This window comes from Panthera pardus, unplaced genomic scaffold, assembly GCF_024362965.1.
Source record: "Panthera pardus isolate Hobbes unplaced genomic scaffold, ASM2436296v1 HiC_scaffold_27, whole genome shotgun sequence".
Lineage (NCBI taxonomy): Eukaryota > Metazoa > Chordata > Mammalia > Carnivora > Felidae > Panthera > Panthera pardus.
Genome location: NW_026526843.1, coordinates 2,347,822 through 2,368,170, shown reverse-complemented (window position 1 = coordinate 2,368,170; position 20,349 = coordinate 2,347,822).

Here is a 20,349-nt window from a genome sequence, read left to right as displayed (position 1 = left end):
ATCTGCCCCCAGACCTCCAACGCCCCCATCCCTGCGACCTGTTGTTCAGACGAGGCGGGCAGCTGCTGTCAGCTCCATCCTGTCCGGAGCCTCTCCCTCCTCTGTGCCCTGTCTGGCCACGTCCTGGAGACAGGGATCAAGAGGCAAGTCTAGAGACAGGGAGACCCAGGGCCCTGACAGGACACAACTGCAGTCATCTGAGTGACAGCCAAGGGCTCTCAGCTCTGTCCCAGGAGGCGGGGGGACGCAAGAGTGTAAGTTAACAGAAAAAGACCCCAGCCCGACTTTGTGGGGGCAGGGCCTGATTCCCTACTGAATGCTTTGGAATTGCAAGCTATTCTGAGGACCCAGCACCTTGGAACTGAGCTGAAGAGACACGCAGGGCACCACAAGGCCCCTTCCCCTGTCCAGCATGGCTGCTGCCTTGGGCCCTTCTGGCAGCTGAAGGCTATAGGGGCTTTGGGTGTTTTGGGCTTTTTTTTTTTTTTTTTGTCTCTTTTTGTTTTTGTTTTTCTTTCTTTCTTTTTTAAAAATTTCATTTCAATCACAGCTCCAGCTCAGACATTCAAATTCTTGTGGGTTTTTCTGTGGATCTTTCCTAGGACTGGGGAATTTGGCGGGAGAAACCACAGCAGTGTGGCGGCCTCCCCCACCCTCCCCATATCCTCTGCTCCTAAGGATCAGGAAGAAACCAGCTCCTGTGTATTCTGGAAGAAAATTCCCCTTCTCCACCCAGCCCGATGGAGCCAGTACTCCTCTAAGCAGCCCTTCCCCAAACTCAGCAGCTCTGTCCATGGCATGGGGTGGGATGTGGAGGGGTTGGCAGGGCCTCGAAGGAAGAAAACCATCTTAAGAGGTCAAGGGGTCCATCCCCCTCCATGAGGGACGTGCTGGCTGGCCCTCAGCTCGCGGAGATGGCTGCTGAAGACACAGCAGCAGGCCGCAGCCTCCCTGTGCACACCACCCCTAAATCATGGTGCCTCCCAAGCTTCCTCCACTGGAAAGGCTGGAGGCTGGGCTGGGAACAGAGGCTGCTGGGCCCCTCAGGGAGGGGGGAAAGAAGGGGCCAGCTGGTAGAAGCGTCTGGAAACTTGGACTCAAGCTCAACACAAGGAAGCACCTCTCCCAGAAGACACTGTCTAAACACTGGCTGGCTGCCTGGAAAGGGAGAGCACTCCCTGTCTTGGGAGGTGTGCAAGCCCAGAGAGGTGGGTAGGGATGTGAAAGGGTGGATAACTAGAGTAAAGAAGGAGAGTGCAGCCCTCTGAAGGGCACTCCTGCCCAAATCGCCTGTCTAGGAAGGAGGCTTTGGTGCATCAGGGGCCAAAAATGAGGCTGAAGGACGCATCCACCTAGGAGGGGGTTGGGTAGGGGTAGGGGGTCAGTGGAGAGTGCGGGTCCCCAGGCGGACCTAGGCACTTCGCGCAACAAGAGCCAATCTCCTGATCGTGGGGGAAACTTGGCCGTGGGTCCCAGCGGGGCCTCAGCCATGTGTCAGTACTTGGAAAACAGGTTGGAAAATGAGGCCAGTTGACAGGCACTGGCCCCACTGTACCAGGGATGGGCTGGCGGGCAGTGGAGGCCAAGGCGGTCAGCCACGTGAGGCACCTCGCCTTGTGCAGTGGGCACAGAAACGTAAGCCAAGCAGATGCCCTCACCCACTGGCCTCCCTGCCCTGGGGCAGCAGCTGTTGGCGGGAGGTATGCAGGACATCCGGCAACAGGAGGGTCTGTGAGAGCATCTCCACTGCAATGTTCAAGCCGTCCTTAGCAACAGACCCCAGGGCTCAGGGGGAGCCTTAACCAAGGCCCCCCTCCCCCAGCAGACACCGCCAATCACAGGAAGCTGGAGTTCAAAGGTTTGCCTCTCCATCAAGGAAGAGAAAGCAGACTGGCTTCTGCTGCATCTGACAGGGGCCGAAGGCCTTGTTCCCTAGAAACTCCTGCCCCCGAAAGAGGGGTGCCTTTGAGGGACAGAGGCCCCCTCTAACTCCCTCTCTCCTCACCCCCCTCCTCCTCCCCAGTAGGAAGAGATGGAAAGACTCCTCGCCACGTCCCCTGGTGAGCACCAAAGGCAGGCTCTTGGAGAAAAGGCAAGTGACGAATGTGTGTGACATTTCGGAGGAAGAATTCAGTTCTTCTCCACCCCGTGGGAGAAGTAAGTGGCCGTTCCTGACTCTGGATTTGGGGGCGAAATGAGACAGGGTAACGAGGTCAGGCTGAGGATGGTCTGAGGTGCAGACTTTCCATAGGCGAGGCGAAGGCTGCCTTCTCTGCCCCTCCCTCTCCCCGTCCTCCTTCCCCAGCCTCATTCTTCTGCCCCTGACCGAGCTACCCCACTGCACTGGGCTGTGGGTCACCGCCCACCCTTGTGCCCAGGTCTCAAAGCCAGCCCACAACATGCATGCCAGCCGGGAGCCTGCTCAAAACGAGCCGTCTTCACAGGTGGGAGGGGGGCTGGAAAACCAGAAAGTAAGGGCTTTTGCAAATGAGACCCGGAGGAGCCACAAAGACTGCAGAGACCCCAAACTGCCACATGGGCAACGAGGCCTAAAGGGCTCCTGGAACAAGGGTGATGTTGACTCTCTTTCAGGTGGCTGTCATTCACCCACCTCAGGGCCCTGGGGACTCGCCTGGCCAAGCACACACACTACTGGAGTCTAGTAAGTCCAGAGGACTCCAGAGCTGCCACTACGGGCCCGACAGATGTGAGCCTGCCACAAGTACTGGGTGGATGAGGCTGTCAACCTAGGAGCTGACTGATGACCATCCATTCGAGAATGCTGTCATTCTACACCTCTGTGTGGACACCGAGAGTCTGGCACATGAGGGTGGGGAGGCTGTCCTGGGAACTTGGCATTCCTCTTCCTATCCTTTCTGGTCCCTGTGCTGGGGAAGGGACCATGGCAATAGAAGGCAGGGGCAGCTGGCTCCCTGCCCACAGGAACACTAAGGAAACCTCGGCCTGCCTTAGGCCTCCTGATTCAGAGCCTCGGCCTCACCTCCCGCTGCTGAGGGGCCCTCAGAGCCGAGGGGACGCTGGGACTTCCGAGGCCACAGCGTCCTGCAAGGGCACACTTCACATGCCTAGAACCCAGATCAGATCTCAGACTACTCCTAGGGTCTGTGAGGTCCGTCCCCTCTGCAGGCATTTCTGGGGGTGTAGACGGAGCCAGGCTGCGTATTTGGGGGTGGACCCATGACTCGTGAGGCTGATCCTAGCCCCCATAGATCCGGGGGTGAGAATGAACAACGTCGAGTGCGGGGGGGGGGGGGGTGGGGGGCCATGGTCAGGGTCTTCACTTTCCTTCTTGAGCCAGGCTCTAAAAATGGGGTGGGGAGGGGGGCCCCTGGAGGCCTTTGGGATCCCAGCTCCAGGTCTCATGCTCCCCATCTGCAGCGGCCCAGGCCGCGATGCGATGTGCCGCCCTGGTGAGGGGTGGGGGGTGGCCGCGCTGTGCTGACGACAGTGCTCAGTGGAGGCAGGGGCGGAGGGGCGGGGGAGGGGGCGGCCCCACACGCGTGTGGGGGCTCAGTCGCCCCAGGCAGCAGAAGAGGAAATGGCGGGCGGGATGGCCCCCTCCGTAGGGAGACACTCGGGTCTAGACGGCTTGGCAAAGCCAGCAGGGCTGAGTCACATGCGTCTGGAGCTGGAGATGCAGGCGCCAGGACTGGAACACGACCGTGCCCACTCCGGAGGGCCAGGCGGGGGAGGGGCGCTCAGCCTCGTCTTCCCGGTGCCAGGCCTCCAGCTGGCACCCAGCCTTGCTCCCTGCCTGAGGCCCCTCAATGCCCACCTGGCAGTCGAGCGGGGCCCAAGTTATTGGTAGGAACCAACTGAGTTTTTGGCGTGGCCGTGCTCCCTCAACCCGGCCGCAGCAGCCTCCTGGGACCTTTGTGCCCCAAAGCCCCCCTTGTTGCACTCCACCCCCTCCGGCCCACCTTCTACAGGCACCTTCCCCCGGGGAAGCTGAAGGTGATGGCCCCTCTACCTGACTGCCAGTGCACCTCGCTCCCCACCACCCCATCCGCAGCCATCGTGGTCCTGCTCGGGGTTCTGTGTTCCCCTTCCCTCCTTCTCCTTTCTCTGTCTCTCTGCCTCTCTCTGTCTCTGTCTCTCTTGCCCTCCCCTTACCTCTTGTCCTCCCTCCTCCTTCACTCACTCAGGAACACCAGGTCTCTGGATGGGCTGATGTATTTAGTGCTCACAAAAGCATCTGCAAAAAAAGTTGTTTAATTGGGACCAGATCCTCTGAGGTTTTAATGGCATTAAAACAAGATGGGTTTTCTCTGGGGAAGAAACTGCTGGCAACAGGAAGAGGGCACAGAAAGTTTGGCTTTTTTTCTTCTCAAAGCTTGAAGGGGAAAAAGGCCCCTGCACCTTTCTTTATATACTCTAGATGTGTGAGCGTGCACCCTGAGAGTGCGTGCCACACTTTCCCATCGACAGAGCCGGGCACCCACGTGTGTTTGCACCTGCACACAGGCACACACGTCAGCGCTGGTTTCCATGTTACTTGAACACGAAATGGAAGACTCAAGGACAGGGCTGTTCCCTTATTCCCACGGTCACCCCAAGGGTGTGTCTTTGGCTGCAGAGCCACTGTCCCTCCATGGTTCCTTGCAGAAGGCCTGGTCTATAGTGGGGGCTTGACGCACTTATCAAATAACAGATAGAGGGAGGGCTGGACCAGCAGCCCAGATCTTGGCCCCGAGCTTCAGATTCATCTACGGAACTGCCTTCTAGATATCACCGCCTGGCTGTCTCCTCACCAACCTCACACCTGACCAGATCGTGAGGTAGATTCCTGAGCTTCTGCCCCAGGCTCACTCCCCCCTCAGCCCTTCCGCCACCGGCAGCGTCTACCTGGAGCCAGCCACCTTCCCCTCTCCCCCAGACTGCCTCCCCTAGCTGCCTCTGCCCTGCCTGCCTCTTCTCCCTCATGGCCCCACCAAGTCTGTGCTCCGCCCTGCAGCCTGTGAGATCCTTTTATAATGGAAGTCAGATCATGTGACTCCTCTGCTCAGAAGTCCACGGTGGCTCCCTGTTTCCTTCAAGGTTATAGGCGAGATCGGCCCGCCATCCATAGACTGCCCTATCAAGCTAGCCCTCCTGCCCTTCCCAGCCTCACCCCTCACTCGGCCTGCTGGTTCTCAACTTGGGCCACACCCCTTTCTGCCTCCAGGCCTTGCTCTGGCCATCCTTCCCGTGGGGAGGACTCTGCTGGAGCTCTGCTTGCGAGGCTTTCTGCTCTTCATTCACATCTCTGCCCAGATGTCACTGTCTCACAGTCCTCATCTGATCCCCTGTCCCTCCAGTCACCGCGGCCAGTCTCTTTCCTTCTGATGGGGGTCCCTGTGCTCCCCCACTACACGGCCAGCCGGGGGAGCACAGGGGAGGTGGCTGTGTGGCTCCCGCATGGGGCCCGGCCCACAGCAGGGGCTCAGGAATGTTCCCCGAGCGAAGAATCCATTTTCCAATCCTCCCTTGATGGGAGGAGAGCTCTCAGCTGTGCAGTTCTGAGGAGGCCTGAGAGATGAGGGGTGTTGCTTTGGCATCCTCCCGGCCACCGATTGGAGCCCCAACTGATGAAGGGATGTGTGCGCCTGGGTGTGCACGAGTGTGTGGACGGTGGGCCACGTGGAAGGTAAGGGCAGGAGGAGAAGAACCAGGAGTCCGTTCCTTGCCCTTAGAATCCCAGGGTTGTGCAGCTAGAAGCAACCCCAGATTCTAGAACTTTGTAAGGAGCCCACACCCACCACATTAAGACGGAAAGACCGAGGCCTTGAGCACAGAGACTTGCTCCCGACATCACATGGCCAGTCTGTCCAGGGCAGAGCTGTGAGCCCAAAACTCTTTCCAGCAACCCCCAGGCTGTATCCCTAGTTCCTGGAAAATCCCGACACCCCTCCCACCCCGCGCTCCAGACACTAGGCTCAGGGTTAGTGTTGGCCGGGGGCCCTGCCTGTCCCAGCCCAAGTCCACGAGTGAGCTCTGTGTGTAGGAGGGGTGGGCGTGGGAGAGCACCTCAGGTTCTGCTGAGCACCCCCCACCCCTGCAAGCTGGCTTTGCTCTCTGGGAGTTTTCTCAAGGTCCCCATGATGTCCAGGTGCCCCAAGACTGACCAGAATAGGTGGCCAGGTGGCCACTGGGTCCCCAGCGCAGGAAGGACAGCAGGACAGAACTCCACGGGAGCTGGGGAACTGAGAGGGCCCAGGCCTCGCCCCTTCCTGCCTAGGTGGGTAGAAGCGGGGTCCCTCCCTCCTCCAGACTGCTGTGCCAGAGAAACCTGGGAGCAGGCTTCCTCCCACCCCCAGCCCAGCTAATGGGAACCAGATGGCAGGATGTTTAGTCAGCGCCTGGGGAGCGGCACGAACAGGGGAAATGGGTTGGGGGCCAGGATTCCAGAATCTATCCCCAGGCAGGGGGAGGGTCAAAGCAAGGGCTCCTGCCACAGTCCCGGTCAGACTCCAGGGGCCCACTTTGGGAAGGGTCCTACCCCTCCTCAGGCAATGCCTGGACCGGGAGACAGGAGGCCCAGCCTCCAGCATCTGACCTGGGCAAGCCCTACCCCCCTCTTGGTTCCTTCTCTGTACTGGGGAGGCTGGGAGCACTCAGACTTCCAGGATCCCCGCCACACCTGCAGCCTCCATTGCCTGAGTGCTCCTGCCCCCCAGAGCCTTAGCAGACCACCAGCTCAGGACATCCTGTGTCCCCCAGGGCCACACAGGCACACTGATGGCTTCATCTCTGGCTCCCAACGTAGTTGCTCATGCTCAGTCCACAGACAGTCTCTGTCTCTAGTCTGTGTGTGGCACAGTCCCAGATTCAGGCCATAAACCAGAGCCCTGGATGGGAGAAGGGAGAGGGTGCCAGCGGCCCCCGTGTGCTTCATATGGGACTGTGAGCTGGCACGGGGGCTCCTTGAGGGCAAAGGTGCAAGCGTGCGAATGCTGAGGAGCCCGGTGAAGACCCTCTTGCTGGAGACTTCCGCCCTGACCCACCCCCACCCCCTCCTGCATCTCACACCACCCCCAGCCCCGTAGCCCTGGACAGAGACCTGGAACCCCAGATGGTGGTGGGAAGCTCCTTCCAGATGGCCCTTCTTGGCCCTGCTCCCCCCTCCCTGCACCCTCCCCCAGTTTCCCCCTCTCCCCTCCACCCAAGCCTTGCCCACAATTAACTCATTTTTTCAGATTGCTTCCAAACATAAGTCAACGCTGGACAGAGCTGTAGGAAAAGCTTCCTCAAAGCTGGCCCCAAAAAGCCATGTGGTGAGACGGGGCCTCTTTGCCAGCCCCCACCCGCCCGCCCTCGGCTCTCATAGCGGGGCCTGGGGCTGGGGCCCTCTGAGGGTTGGCCCGGAGGCCTGTGGTCAGATACCCCCTTCTTCGGCTCACGCTCCGCCCCACGGCCCCTTCCCTCGGGCCCGGCTTCCTTTCCCCCTGGTCCACAGGTGTCCCTCTGACCAAGAGGGGAGGCGTGAGGCCTAGAGGCATCTTGGGAGTGCCCGATGACGGTGGTCACACTGGGACCCGGCAGCCCCTGGTTCACACGCAGTTTACAGTGGGGGTGGTGGCACAGCTAGGGAGGCTGCAGGACGGGTAACTGTCCCCGCCACCGACTTTTTCCAGAGGAGAAAATGGAGGTCTGGAGGGAAGGGAGCTGCCTAGAGGTAGTCAGGGAGCTGGAAGGGGGACCAGCCTGAGGCGGGCCTTGTGCCCAGGTGGCACTGGAGCCCCAAGGGCTGGGGTCCATGCTCGCCACCCTAACTCTGCCCAAGTGTGGTTTCCTCCGGAATTGGGAGGCCTCAGCACTGGCGCCCATGGCAGAAGCCCACAGGCTTGGCAGGTTCCAGGCGGCCCTGGCACCTGCCCCCTATCCCGGGGACCCAGGAGGCCCTGAGGCCTGCTGCTTGCAAGGCCTGGCCCCTCTCCTTTCCCGGCCATGGACGGAGGACCTGGCAGCCTGGGGTGGGCGGCTTGCCCTGTGGTGGGCCTCACAGGCCCACTGTGTGTGCAGACAGAAACCCCATTCATGGGGGCCACTGGGCCTGGTCCAGTGGAGAATAAACGCGGGCCTTACAGCAAGAGACCAAGAACACTCAAGTCCAAGAAAAACTCAATCTCTCTTTCTCTTCAGGTGGGAAAAGAGGACGTTGGGGGAAGTTGGGGGCAAGGGTAGGAGGGTATTTGTTTGGGGGGGGCCTTCCTGGGGGAGGGCTGGGTCAGGGAGGCTCGGAGCAATGCCGCCAGGGCCAAGAACCTAGGGAGCGGGACTGCTCGTGTCCCATCCTGCTGTGGCTACCGCTTTCACCTCTCCCAGCTATTCACGCCCTCTCTGGGCCCAGGAGGCCTGCACGGCCCAAGCGAAGTGGCCATGAAGAGTATGATGTTCCAGTCCCGGCTCTTTGGGTGGGGTGCTGCCCTGGAGGGGTCCTGGCCAGGCAGGCACTGCCGACTCCCATGGGCATGCCGACCCTACAGCCGCCGCCGCCCAGCCAGCCAGGGCCCCCCAACGGTGAGTAGGTGGCACCAGCAGGAAAACTCTGGCAAGCGGGGAGCAGTCTGCCTTGTTATTAGAATTCCCCCCCCAACCCTGAGGCTGGTGCAGGAGAGAAAGCTGGTCACCCCAAGGCTGCCCGCCTGGTACTCACCTTGGGGGTTTCAGCAGGAGCTAGGAGGGACCCAGGGGCCTCAGGGAACCCTCTCTGGAGGGCAAGGAGGAGTTACAGGCTCTGGGAGGCCTGGTGCCTGTAGCCCAGGGTGAGGGCAGGGGGAGGAAAGACACCCCCCTAGGAGGGGCCCCAGCAGATGGGGCTGGAATAACGGATCCAGCTTTGCTGGTTGGGGAGCCAGCTGCCCCGAGTCCTACTGAGGAGACCTGGAGAAGTGTGGGAGGCTGAAAGTGGCGGACTCAGGGCTTGGGTGAGATGGCATAATGGGCCCCAGTAGACCAGCTATGGTGTGACCTTCGTCCCATATGCCAGCGGTTGGCACCGTACTTGGCCGCCCCACCCCAAGGCCTGAGGGCGGGATGAGAGAAGCAGTGGGTGGGCCCAGGCCCCCACCCCCCGCAGACAGCAGGATCTGCAAGGGAGGCCCATGGTCAATGTCACCATGTGTTAGAGAGGAAGGAGGCAGGCAGGGTGACCCGCTGGCCACTGGCCTGCTTGTGACATTGAGCAGCACTGTTTCACTCTCTCTCTCTCTCTCTCTCTCTCTCTATTTCTCTCTCGTGCTTGGGGTCCCCCACTCTGGGGCTATGAAAAGGCGTGCGGGAGACCAAGGAGTCTCTGATACTTGGTAGCCTGGGAGCGGCAGGGGTGGGGGGTCTATGACAGAAGGCTGCAAAGTCCTGAGGGCAGGAGAGAGAGGCAGAAGTGAGGCCTAGGCAGAGAGAGGAGGGAGGTGGACCAGCCTGTGACTGGTCTCCCCACTAAGGAAGGAGGTGTGGCCTTAGCCACACAGGGGTCCCAGCCAACTGAGCCCACACTGGCTCCTTCTGCAGATCAGGTGCGACCCACCTTCGGAACCGTGGCCTGGACCAGCCACAGGTGCAACCCACTTCCAAGGAAGGAGCCCACAAAGCCCCCGCCCAGCCCCCAGCACCCAGCTCGAAGGCCCCCGCAGGCCAAAGCTGGCTCAGAGGGAGGAGTCACCCCGAACAGCCTGGGAGCAGGAGTGGGGTCACAACAAGGGGCCCAGCAGCAAGCAGGCCCAGCCACAGGCCATAGCCAAAATGGGGGCTGAAGCAAGGCCCCAGGTCACCAAGCTCAGACCCTTTCAGGCCAGTGGGGCCCAAGAAGGGACAGTGGCCAACACGGAGGGCCAGGGCAGGAAGGCAGGAGGCCAGGCACCCAGGCGATAGGGCCCAAAGCCCAGAAGGCCCCCCAAAGGTGAGAACCGGCCAGGACAGGTAGCCCCCAGATGGAGCCTGCAGGGGGTGATGGGGCTGTGCCTGAATCTCAAGTGGCTGAGGCTTGGTCACACATCTCCCAATCATACCAGCGTCACCAACCTCTCGGGCCCCCACCCTGCTGTCAGTGTGCCCAAGCTGAGTGGCCCTGCGTACAGGGCCCCGGGCGAGCTCCTGTCCCTCAGCAGGCCCCTGTTGCTACATGACCAGGCTGGGGCTGTGTCTGTTGTCCTCTAGGGGCCTTCCACCAACCTGGCTCAGGGGGCCGGCATCGAAAGAAGGATCATGGCCAAGGCCAAGGTGGCCGCAGCACCAAGAAGACCACAGGCCACGGGCAAAAAAGGCCTAGAGGCAGGCACAAGCACGGGTTCACGGACCTGGGCACCTCACAGCAGGCCATGCCATCCCTGCTGGCCTCCTGCCTCCTGACCCAGGAGGCCATCACCCGCAGCAATGTCAAGATGAAACACGTCCCTGCCCTGACTGACCCTGGCCTAGCCATGCTCCACCTGGCAGGTCGGTGACCCCTTTCCTCCACACTCACCCTTGTGGCAGGAGTAAGAAGGCCACGCACTTGGGGTTCTCCTCTAGTGGGTCCTCGGCCACTGTGGCTGCAGCATCGCTATGCCTGGAAATGGCCCACCTACCTGTGCGTCCTGGTTAGCAGTGAGAAGACGCCCCGATGCCCAAGAGCCAGCTCCTCCGGTCCATGTTGGGGAGGCACCGAGTGGCAGAGGGGAGGGGGACAAGGGAGCGCGGAGTCCAGCTGCCCTGTGTCTGCACAGAGCATGAAATGGCCAAGATCCCATCCCGCACGTTCCCTGGGCTGCCAAATCTGCGGCGGCTGGACCTGAGTCAGAACAAGCTGGATGCCCAAGGCCTGCACCCCTGTGCCTTCAAGGTGTGCAGCACCCTTCCGCTTGTGCTCCCGGGAGGAGGGCCGGCAGGTCTGAGATGGCTCCAGGCGGCCACCGCGCCTCTCCCCACCCTGCCTGGGGGGATCAGGCCCGCAGGAGGCACTGCACAGACCACCCAGCATGGTGGGCTTCAGTGATTTGGGACAACACGGTCCACAACTGGGTGTGGAGAGCAGCGCGGATCCTCGGGCCCCCACAAGGAATCCTTGCGTCCCCACAAGAAGTTCTGGGAGAAACCGAGCAGCGATTCTCAAAACCCGCAGACAGACCTGCTCCAAGCCGCAGTGCAACCAGATAGGTGTCCCTCGGGCAGAATAAGCCCAAAGCCATGCCCAGAAGGCCTAGCCTGCCTAGTGGCACCGTGGTCCCCAGCCCCCTCTTCCCCCTGCCCCCCAGAATCTGACACGGCTGAAGCTGGATGGGAACTCTCTGTGCACAGTGCCAGCCCTGCAGCAGCTTTCAGAGTGTGGGGGTGGGCCCTGGGGGCAGGGGTTGACAAAGCCAGGCCTGGGAAGGGGGGCAGGGGGCGGGGGGGGGGGCGGTTGGTGAGGCAGAGGAGAAGTGCGGGCGAGGGGAAGGCCGCCCGGGGCAGCCTGGCTGGAGGACAGAGGAGGGAGGACTGGCTGGGACAGTGGCCCTGGCCTCTAGGAGCTACACAGGGAGTTCCCAGGGGGTCCCCAGACCCCTGCAGTCAGGTCACGTGCCCCTCCGCCCACCCGCCCTGCAGGGCTCAGCCGGCTGCTGACACTGGAGGTGGAAGGGAAACAGCCGCAGGATGGCAACATCTCATCCCTGGCCTTTCAACCCCTACACAGCCTGCTCTATCCGGGGCTGGACTGAAACTGTCTGCGGACCATCCTACCTGGCCTGCCAGCCTCCCTGCAGGTGAGCCAGTGGGTACAGCTGCCCATGAGGATAGTTTTAAAGATAAACCCACAGAGCCTCGGAGCCAGAGGGCCTCTCCTCTGACTGACCTAACCTTCCTGAGGCCCACAGTCGGGCCTTGAGGACCGTCTTGGACCTTGAGGACCGTCTTGGACCTTCTGGGTGTCCCTGAACAAGGCTCAGGTCCGCCCTGGGCCACCTGGCCCCCCTGTGCTGGATGGTGCTCTTTGAGGCTGTGAGGAGCCCTGGCACAGCTGGCAGGTGTTGCTGGGATCCTCTGCAAGATGGCCATGGCCCTGAGAGGGACAGACATGGCGACACCTGCAAGGGGATAGGGAGCCAGACCAGGCAGGTGGGCCCCTCACCCTCACCCTCAGCCCCGGCCCTAGGAGCTGTACCTGGGCACCAGTGTCGTCAAGGAGGCGACAGAGGGCTTGCTGAACCACAGACTCGGCGTACTGGTGCTCTGGGAGGACCTCCTGTCACCCCATGCTTGGATTGACCTTCTGAGAGCGCTGCCGCCCACCCTGGCACTGCGTGAGCTTTACCCCGACGGGCACACAGATGCCCGAGAGGGAGGATTCACTCAGAAGGACCCAGAGAGTCACAAGGAGGGGTGGCTCCATTGCTTTCGGGCCTGGTCTCAGGTGGGTCACCTGGGTCATCTGCCTCCCTGCTCAGGGCTCAAGGTGACCTGGGCCCTGAGCCACCCACCTGCTACTCCAAGAGTTTCCTCTGTCCCTCCCACCCAGCAAGATCCCCAAAGCCACAGAAACCCCTTCCTTTGCTGGGAATTGCCCTGTAGGCCCCCAGCCAGCTCCCCTGGGAGGTGGCGTGGGCAGGGACAGAGGGGCAGCAGGGGCAGCGGGAACTGGCCAGGTGCTGAGTGAGATCAGCTAGGAGGTGACAGGGCAGGAAGGTGCATGGAAGAGGTGGTGGGCACGGGAAAGAACAGCGTGTGGGTGTCCTGGGGCATACCAGACAAATGCCACATACGGGGTAGCTTAAGATAACAGAGATTTCTACTCCCACAGCTCTGGAGGCCCGAAGTCTAAAATCGAGGCATTGACAGGGTCACACTCCCTCCACAGGCTCTAGGGCACAATCCTTCCTCGCCTCTTCCAGCTTGGTGGCCCCGCGTGTTCCTTGGCTTATGACCACACCACTCTAGTGTTGGCCTCCGTTGTCACATGGCCTTTTCCTCTGTGTGTCTCTGTGTCTGTCCTCTTTTGTCTCTTATAAGGACACTTGTCATTGAATTTAGGGCCCTCCCTAATCCAGGATGAGCTCGTCTTGAGATCCTTCACTTACATAGGCAAAGACCCTTTTGCCAAATAAGGTCATGTTGACAAGTTCGGGGCAGATGTATATTTGGGGGCTACTATTCACCCCACTACGGGAAGGGTCCAGAATGAGTCCTTATGATCTGGTTTGGACAACTGGGTGGAGGTGCCAGCAGAAGGGATCCTGGAGGAGACTCGGCTCTTACAGGCACTGCCTAAGGAGTAAGGACGTGGTCCTGGGAGCAAGCAGCAGGAGGGCTGGGAAGTACAATCCGTGGGGTCTGGTGACCGCCATGGCAGGGCAGGGGGTGGTAGGCAGGGGTCAACAGACACTCCAACCGTACATTCCAGGGACCAGAGCCTCCCGCCCTGTACCCTCATGTTCCAGGAAAATGTTACCAGGACGTTTGGGTTTAATTATTCTTTTTTCCTCCCCCCCCACTTGCCAAGGGGGCAAAGGAAAGCAGACAGCAGCCTAGGGAGGGGCCTCCCAGCCGCTGTTCCACTCCCACCACGGGGACTGGGCAGGGGGCCGGCGGCCGGTCAAGGCCTGCTGGCACCGCCCCGCTTTCCTCTGGCTGGTGGAAGAGGAGGGGGCCCCTCCGCTGGCAAGGCGGAAGCCCTGGAGCCCCAGCCCCCGTGGGCTGAGGGGCGGCATGGGCCCCAAGGCCAAAGGGCTGGCCCTGCCCACAGGAGCTGGGGATGTCACAGCCCGCGTGGAGTGACCTGGGCTGACGTCCACCCAAGCTGCACCGCCTGCTTCCCTGATCCCTCAGGGTCCCCAGCCGCGGCCCCTGGGAGCCTTAGTTTTCTCTCCGTCCCCATCCGTCTTCTGCTGATCAGGCTGAGTGAGACAGGAAGAGGACGAGAGAGTGTAGGGACGAGAGGAAAGGGCTCTGGAGCTGAGCGGGGCAGAGTGGAGACAGACTGAAGTGGGCCAGCACCTGTATCTGCACTGCTTTGTCCCCTGGACGTTTTAGGAGCCCCCGAGGCGGGGGAAGGAGTGGGAGGACGCTGGCCTCACTAGCCCTGTGGTGAACCGGGAAGGGCCCCACCCAGATCCCCTTTTCCCAGCCTCTTCAGACAGAGGAGGACGCAGAAGCCAGACAGGGCCTGGCCTGACTCACGGTCAGGCTGCAGCTGGCCTCCCGGCCCTTCCCAACGGTTGGGAGCTCTGGTGGCCTCTGCCACCTGGGAGCCAATGCCCACTCTCTTCTTGGGTGTGGACCAGGCACCTTGATTTGCGGCTTCGGCTGTGGCTGCGGTTCCTCCTGGGCACCACCGGCTCACCCCACACCTGAACACCCATCCTGCAGGAAGCTGGAGACCCTCGACCTGTCCCACGACCCGCTGGTGCACGTGCCTTCCTTCCGCCACGGGGCCTTCGGCGCCTGCCACCGCACCACAACCGCACGAGCGCATCCCCAGCTACGCGTTTGCGCACACGAAGCCAGGCCTGGAGTTCCTGTCCCTGTCCCTGTCCCACGAAAGCCTGTGCACCGACGGCGTCCATGGTGTGTGCTTCCTCGGCCTTCGCGCCTCCCTGACCGGGCCGCTGCTGGATAGCAACCAGCTGCGGGCCGTCCCCCGGGGCCTCGGGGGCCTCAGGGGGCTGCAGGGGCTGCGTCGGAGCCACAAGAAGATCAGGTGGGGCTGTACGCCTGTCCCACCACGCTGTCCCACCACACCCCACCGCCAGCCAGGGGAGAGAAGGGCAGCTGAGGCCGGGGGCGGGGGGGCCCTGCCTGGCAGGTGGGCCCATGGGAGGAACCCATCACTGCTCCTATCCATATCCATCTTGGTTGTCAGGACGGGAGGCCGTGCCCAGTGGTTGGCAGGCCCGGGCAGCCACGGTAGAGGGCTGCAAGCGGCAGAAATCTGGGCAGGGGGTGGCCAAGGGGGAGGTGAGAGGGCCCTGGCCCAGAGACACGAGGGCTGAGCCTCCAGTGGGGAGGTGGCAAGTGGTGGCCGTGACCTGCGTGACCAGCTTCCCTGGGTCTGTTTCTCTCCTCTTGTATGACACCTGCCTCTGCTTTCTGGGGTCTTCACTCCTCCGCTTGACCCTGCCACCCCACTCTATAGACAAGTGCCCCTGAATTCCATCTGTGTGACACTCCAGTGGCTCAGGACTCCAACCTCATCCCCACGCACCTGGAAAACAGCCTTATTGACCGGCGCCGCATCCCGCCCACCGCCTTCTCCTGCATCTGAACCTGCCTCGGCAGCAGCGTGGTCCTCCGGCCCCAGCAGGGGGTGGGGGCTGGGGAGGGATCCTGGGATTCCCACCCCCCACTGCTCCTTAGGACTGGTTGGGGAGGGGGGGGGGCCCAGGCCTACCTCCACTTGATCTTTGCACTACTAACAGAAAGATCTAGAAGACCCAGCTGTTTCAGATGCTCCCACTTCCCATTGACTGCTGAGGCCCCTTCACTTAGTAAATGGCCCAGCAGGGTACCACGCTGGTCTGGACTGGAACATAATAAATGCATCTCATTCAAGCCCAGAAGCCTCCATCAGCCTCCCTCTCTCCCTCCTGGATTTAAGCTGCACTTGCTTGCTGGCTGTCTATTGTGCAGGCAGTTAAGAGGGCCTGCTTCTAGAAGCTTCTCCAAGAGCTTCCCCAGCCCCACCCACCCCGGCCAGGGTACTGAAGTCCCCAGTAGCTCAGCCCCAAGCCGTCTGGGGGCCAGGCTCACCTCAGTTGCTCAGGACAGTATCAGTACCTCTCTTCAGGAAGCATCCCCATCCCAGGTGTGGACCGACAGAGATGGGCTCTGCTGGCAAAGCAGGCTGATGTGGAGGCCCCTGGTGCCTGCCCTTCATCCTAAAGCCACTCACACTCACACCTGTACCAAGGCCGGGGACACCCTGCATCCCTCCTCCCCCTAACCCAGGTCCCAGGGCCCTCACCCTGGTCCCCCGCCCATCCCCGGTGCATACACATCCCCATGCCAGCCTGAGGGTCACCATGGCCCCACCCAAAGCCCTTAGAGGCAGGGGCAGGCATCAAAAGACGTGGGACCCAAATGTACCTTTATAAGACCTGGTACCAGGGAAGGGTAGGGAGTGCTTGGTGTGTGGGAGGCCAGACCTGGCCGGAGATGCTGACCGTCTGGTGGACGAGGCAAATGCACACACCAGCAAGCTGTGAGGGCTCAACCCTGCCGAGCGCCGAGGACAAGACAGGACCCGCCGCGCTGGGTGGGGACACGGGCTTTGCGGAGCCCCCTGAAGCCACTGGGGCAGTCCCTCTGCTTGTGCGAGGGGACCACTGGGAGCAGGGTAGGGTCACCAGGTCAGCCTTGACAGCTCACGGTGCCACCATACCTGGTGCTGGGGCGGGTGAGGGGTTGGGGGGGGGCGGGGCACAACCAGCCAAGAGCACAGCTGACCCAGCCCCTGCCCCAAGGGAGTGAGAAGCTCATGGTGGTGTGAGGGCCAGAGAGAGAGCCAAGTGACAGGCATCAAGGATGTGGCAGGAGCAGGACAGGCCCCAGATTTCAGTGCTGCTGGATGTGGGTGGAGTGAAGGAAAAAGGGCACCAAGTCCCCCAGTGCAGACGCCTTGCCCTGCCACCACCTCTGGCTGGGGTCTAGGACTATGAACTGCAAGTCTTATGTGGGTCCCATTCCCGCAGCCAGTCCCCCACCCCCAACCCTCATCCCCACCCCCACCCTGGAATTCTCAGCAGAGAAAGGGCCAGACTCAGGCAGGGGGCGGGGAGAGGCCTGGGAAGCTTGGGGAGTGTTTGCTTTGGACTCATCTTTACATTCCTTCTCCTCCGGGCCCAGGCCCGCAGATATGGCACTTCCTGTTTGGGCTGGGTCAGAGGTCAGCAGCCCTAGAGGCACTGGCCAGATGGGAGGGAGGGCCTGCCTCGTTCCCAGCTCTCATGAACCCTCCTCCCCAGCCAGCCGCCTGGCCTGGGCCCTGCACTCCTGCTCCGGTCAACCCCCGGTCCCCTCCTCCCCCATAGTCATAGAGGTCAGGCCCTAGGGAGGCACAGGAAGTTCAAGTTAGGTGACCCCCCCCCATCCCCCGTGGGCCTCCCCTTCCTGCTGCTCTTACCTCTACTGAGCAGATGAGGCCAGAGGGCCTGGGAGAAGGGCCACACCCCAAGGCCCACCTGCTTGTCAGGGCAACCTGGCCTTGAGGGACAGAGAAGGGCAAGGGACACAGGAGGCAGGCAGCCCAGGTAGTTACTGGGGTAAATTCCACTTCAGACGGGCAGCTACTTGGCCCTTGGGGCTGTTGTCAGGTGGGCTGAACCCAGGCCTGGAAGCCTGTCCTTGATCTTCCCGAGCAGAGCTGGGCCCAAGACAGCACAGACGCAGCCAGACCCCTAGTGGATGTCTCCCATTGGGCTCCCCAGAAACACACTAGGACTAGGAAGCAAGGGTTGGCTCACAGGGAGTTTACTGGGATGTCTTGGGGCCACCACCTGGGGGAGGGGAGGACAAGAACAGGAGTGGCCCAGGGAGAAGGTGGCCTGTGACTGATGACCGTCCAGGCAATCTCCACGGGGGCTCTGGAGCTGAGCCAGTCCTGAGTGGGGGCAAGGGGACTGGGAGTCCATATAACCCATCATCCTTACGTGGGGCTGCCCAGCGGAGAGTAACATTCTCTCCTGAAGGCACGGGGTGCCGGCAGCTGAAGGCCAGGACCTTCAGTCCTACAGGGGAGATGGCCCAGGCAGCACGGCATGCCCACAGTGGGACATCCCCGGACAGAGCCCCAGCCGGGGGGTGGGGGTGGGGGACAAGTACAGTGTAGCCGAGACCTGCCGGTACGACCAGGCTCGCCCGTTGCCCTGCACCCACGCCTTCCTCACCGGCATCTCTGACCCCATATCCTCTACTCATGCATGCCAGTGTGGCAGCAATTACTGTGCTCCTGTTCAGGGCAGAGCTGGCTCCACTGGGGCATACGGTGGTGGGCACGGCCTGGCGCGCTGGGCGTCTGAGGGGTGACTGCAGTCAGGTGGCAAGAAGGGCGGCACTCGTCCGCCCTCTGATTGAGACGGGGGTATTGAGGTGGTGGGGGTGACACTGAGGGGAAGGACGGTGGGGACAGTGCAGACCCAGAAGGGGACACCTGGGCCAACAAGTGCAAGCGGTGGAAAATACGGACAGGGAGCAGACGTGTACCCCTTGGGGCCAACCCCCCGTCTCCTTCCCCGGGACCTCAGTGGAATGTTGTCCCACTGCCCAACCCTCCCAGCTACAGGCCCAAAGTCCTGCCCATCGGCTTCCAAATTCTTCTCCGACCTGCCTGCTCCTTTCTGTCCCCGGCGCTCCCAACCGAGGCCCTGCCTCCCGCCCCTTGCCAGGCTCCCTGCTTAGCTTTGGGCACATTTGCTTCCAAGCCTTCCTCCTGCCTCGTACCATGGTGGCAAGCTTGGTTCACGTCCGGGAGAAACAGGCCCCGGAAGGAGCAAAGGATACGCCCGGCATGGTGTGCCCATGCCTGGGCTCCCCTCCCATCCCTGCCCGTGTAGCAACTGCCACCAGGGCAGCCACGCAGGGCCGATCCAAGAGACGCTGGCCGCCCGGCCCCTTCCCCTGTGCCTGCCCTCACCCACTGCCCCCGCTGGAGCCTCCTGGCCCCACAGGCAGCAGGAAGACCCAGGGGCGGGTCCTGGGTGCCGGCCTCCCCCCACCTGGGGAAGACCATGGCAGCCTCCCTGTATCTCACCGGCTTCTTGGGCAGCCCACAGATGCCTCCCTGAAGCACAGCCCCCTGTCCACCTTCCCTCATCTAGCCACACCCCAGACCATGCCTCTCTAAAGATAGCTAGACACAGGCCCAGCCCCCATGGAGACCCCTCCGGGCCCTGAAATTATAGCCCTGACGGCCTGGGGCAGAGAGCCACTGTGTGATTATGTCCTCAGGGGCAGGTCAAAAAAAGCTCTGGCATAGAGAGTGCCAGCTTTCACTGGCCACACCTCAGCTATCAGAGCTGGGAAACTTCCAGATAGTGGAGGCTCGGCTCACTCTGCGGCAGCTCAGTTTCCTCTTGGGCCTGTTCAACATGAGCCTCATCCGGAATGGTTCCTAGCCCCCTGCACCCAGAGGGTCCCCCTGAGCACTTAGGCATGGAACCTCAGGGCTTCAGGATGTTACGACTCCAGCCTCCAGGGACCCTCGAGGTGGGAGGGGCTGCCTCCTGGTGACTGTGGGCCTGGTTCTCACCCTGTCCCTGCCCAGCCACTCAGAGTGTGGAGCTTGGGAGTGGATGAAGCCAGCGGGCTGCGAGTGACAGTCACGTGCAGGGCTGTGAACTTGGAGATGCTGGCTTGCCTTCAGGGGCTGCAGCACCCAGGAGTCCCGAGGGCCGTCTCTGAGATCTCGGCTGAGTTCTGGGCAGGGTCACTTGCTCGAGCAGTGACCTTGATATGCATGATATGTCCCTGCCTGGGTGTTTGTCCGGAAGGCAAAGGCGTCAGGGCACTCCCTTGGTGAGACCACTTGCTTTGGGCTGGCTTTGCAAGGGTCCTGTGTGGGCACCCCAGGGAAGGGCTGGAAGGTAGCCCAGGGTGCTGCTGGAGAGCCACCTCCTCCCAAGAAGCCCTCTCTGCAGCCCCATCCAGCACTAGTACCTAGGCCTGTGGGGTTTCCTTTGTAGCACTCATCATAGTTGGTCACCATCATGCTTCTTCTAGCACATCCTTGCTTCTGGTCCAGCAGCTCATGTGCTCAGGGGGGCAGAGAACAGTGAGGCTGACTGACTCTGTGCCCAGGGGAGGGAAAGAGAGACAGACGGGAGATCTAAGGAAGGAGTGAGGAGCCGGGAAGAACAGACCGGGGAGCAATGCCTAGAGGCAGACAGGGATGAGCAGGGGCCCAAGCAAACAGTGCAAGGCAGAGAGGCCAGGAAGGCCCCAGAAGGGGGCTGGCAGAGGGCCCCCAGAGCTCAGGGCCATGCTGTTCTTTCCAGGCCCCAGAGGCTCAAGGGGCCAGCGGCTGGGTGGGCTGGAGCTCAGGAGGAGCTCCCTCAGCTGCCATCACCTTGGTAGGGGCCCTTTCAAGCCCTTGGGAGCCCCGCCTGCTGGGCCACCTCCCAGGGCCCCAGACTCTGCCCTCCAAGCAGCCCTACCAAAGGCAAGGTTTCGTGCCCCAAGGGGAGCGGCAGCTCGAAGCCTGCCTGCTGTGTGCCCAGCTTCTTTCCTGGGCCTCCCCCCTCTAACTTTGAAGGCAGGGCACAAACAGCTGCAGGCCAGCTGTTAGGGGATGGGCTGCAGCTGACTCCAGGTCCTTCACACACAGCCCTACAGGATGGCAGGGGGCTTGGATTGCCCCACCCCAGGAGCCCCCCACAGCTGCTTACGGGCCCTGCCTTCCCCTCT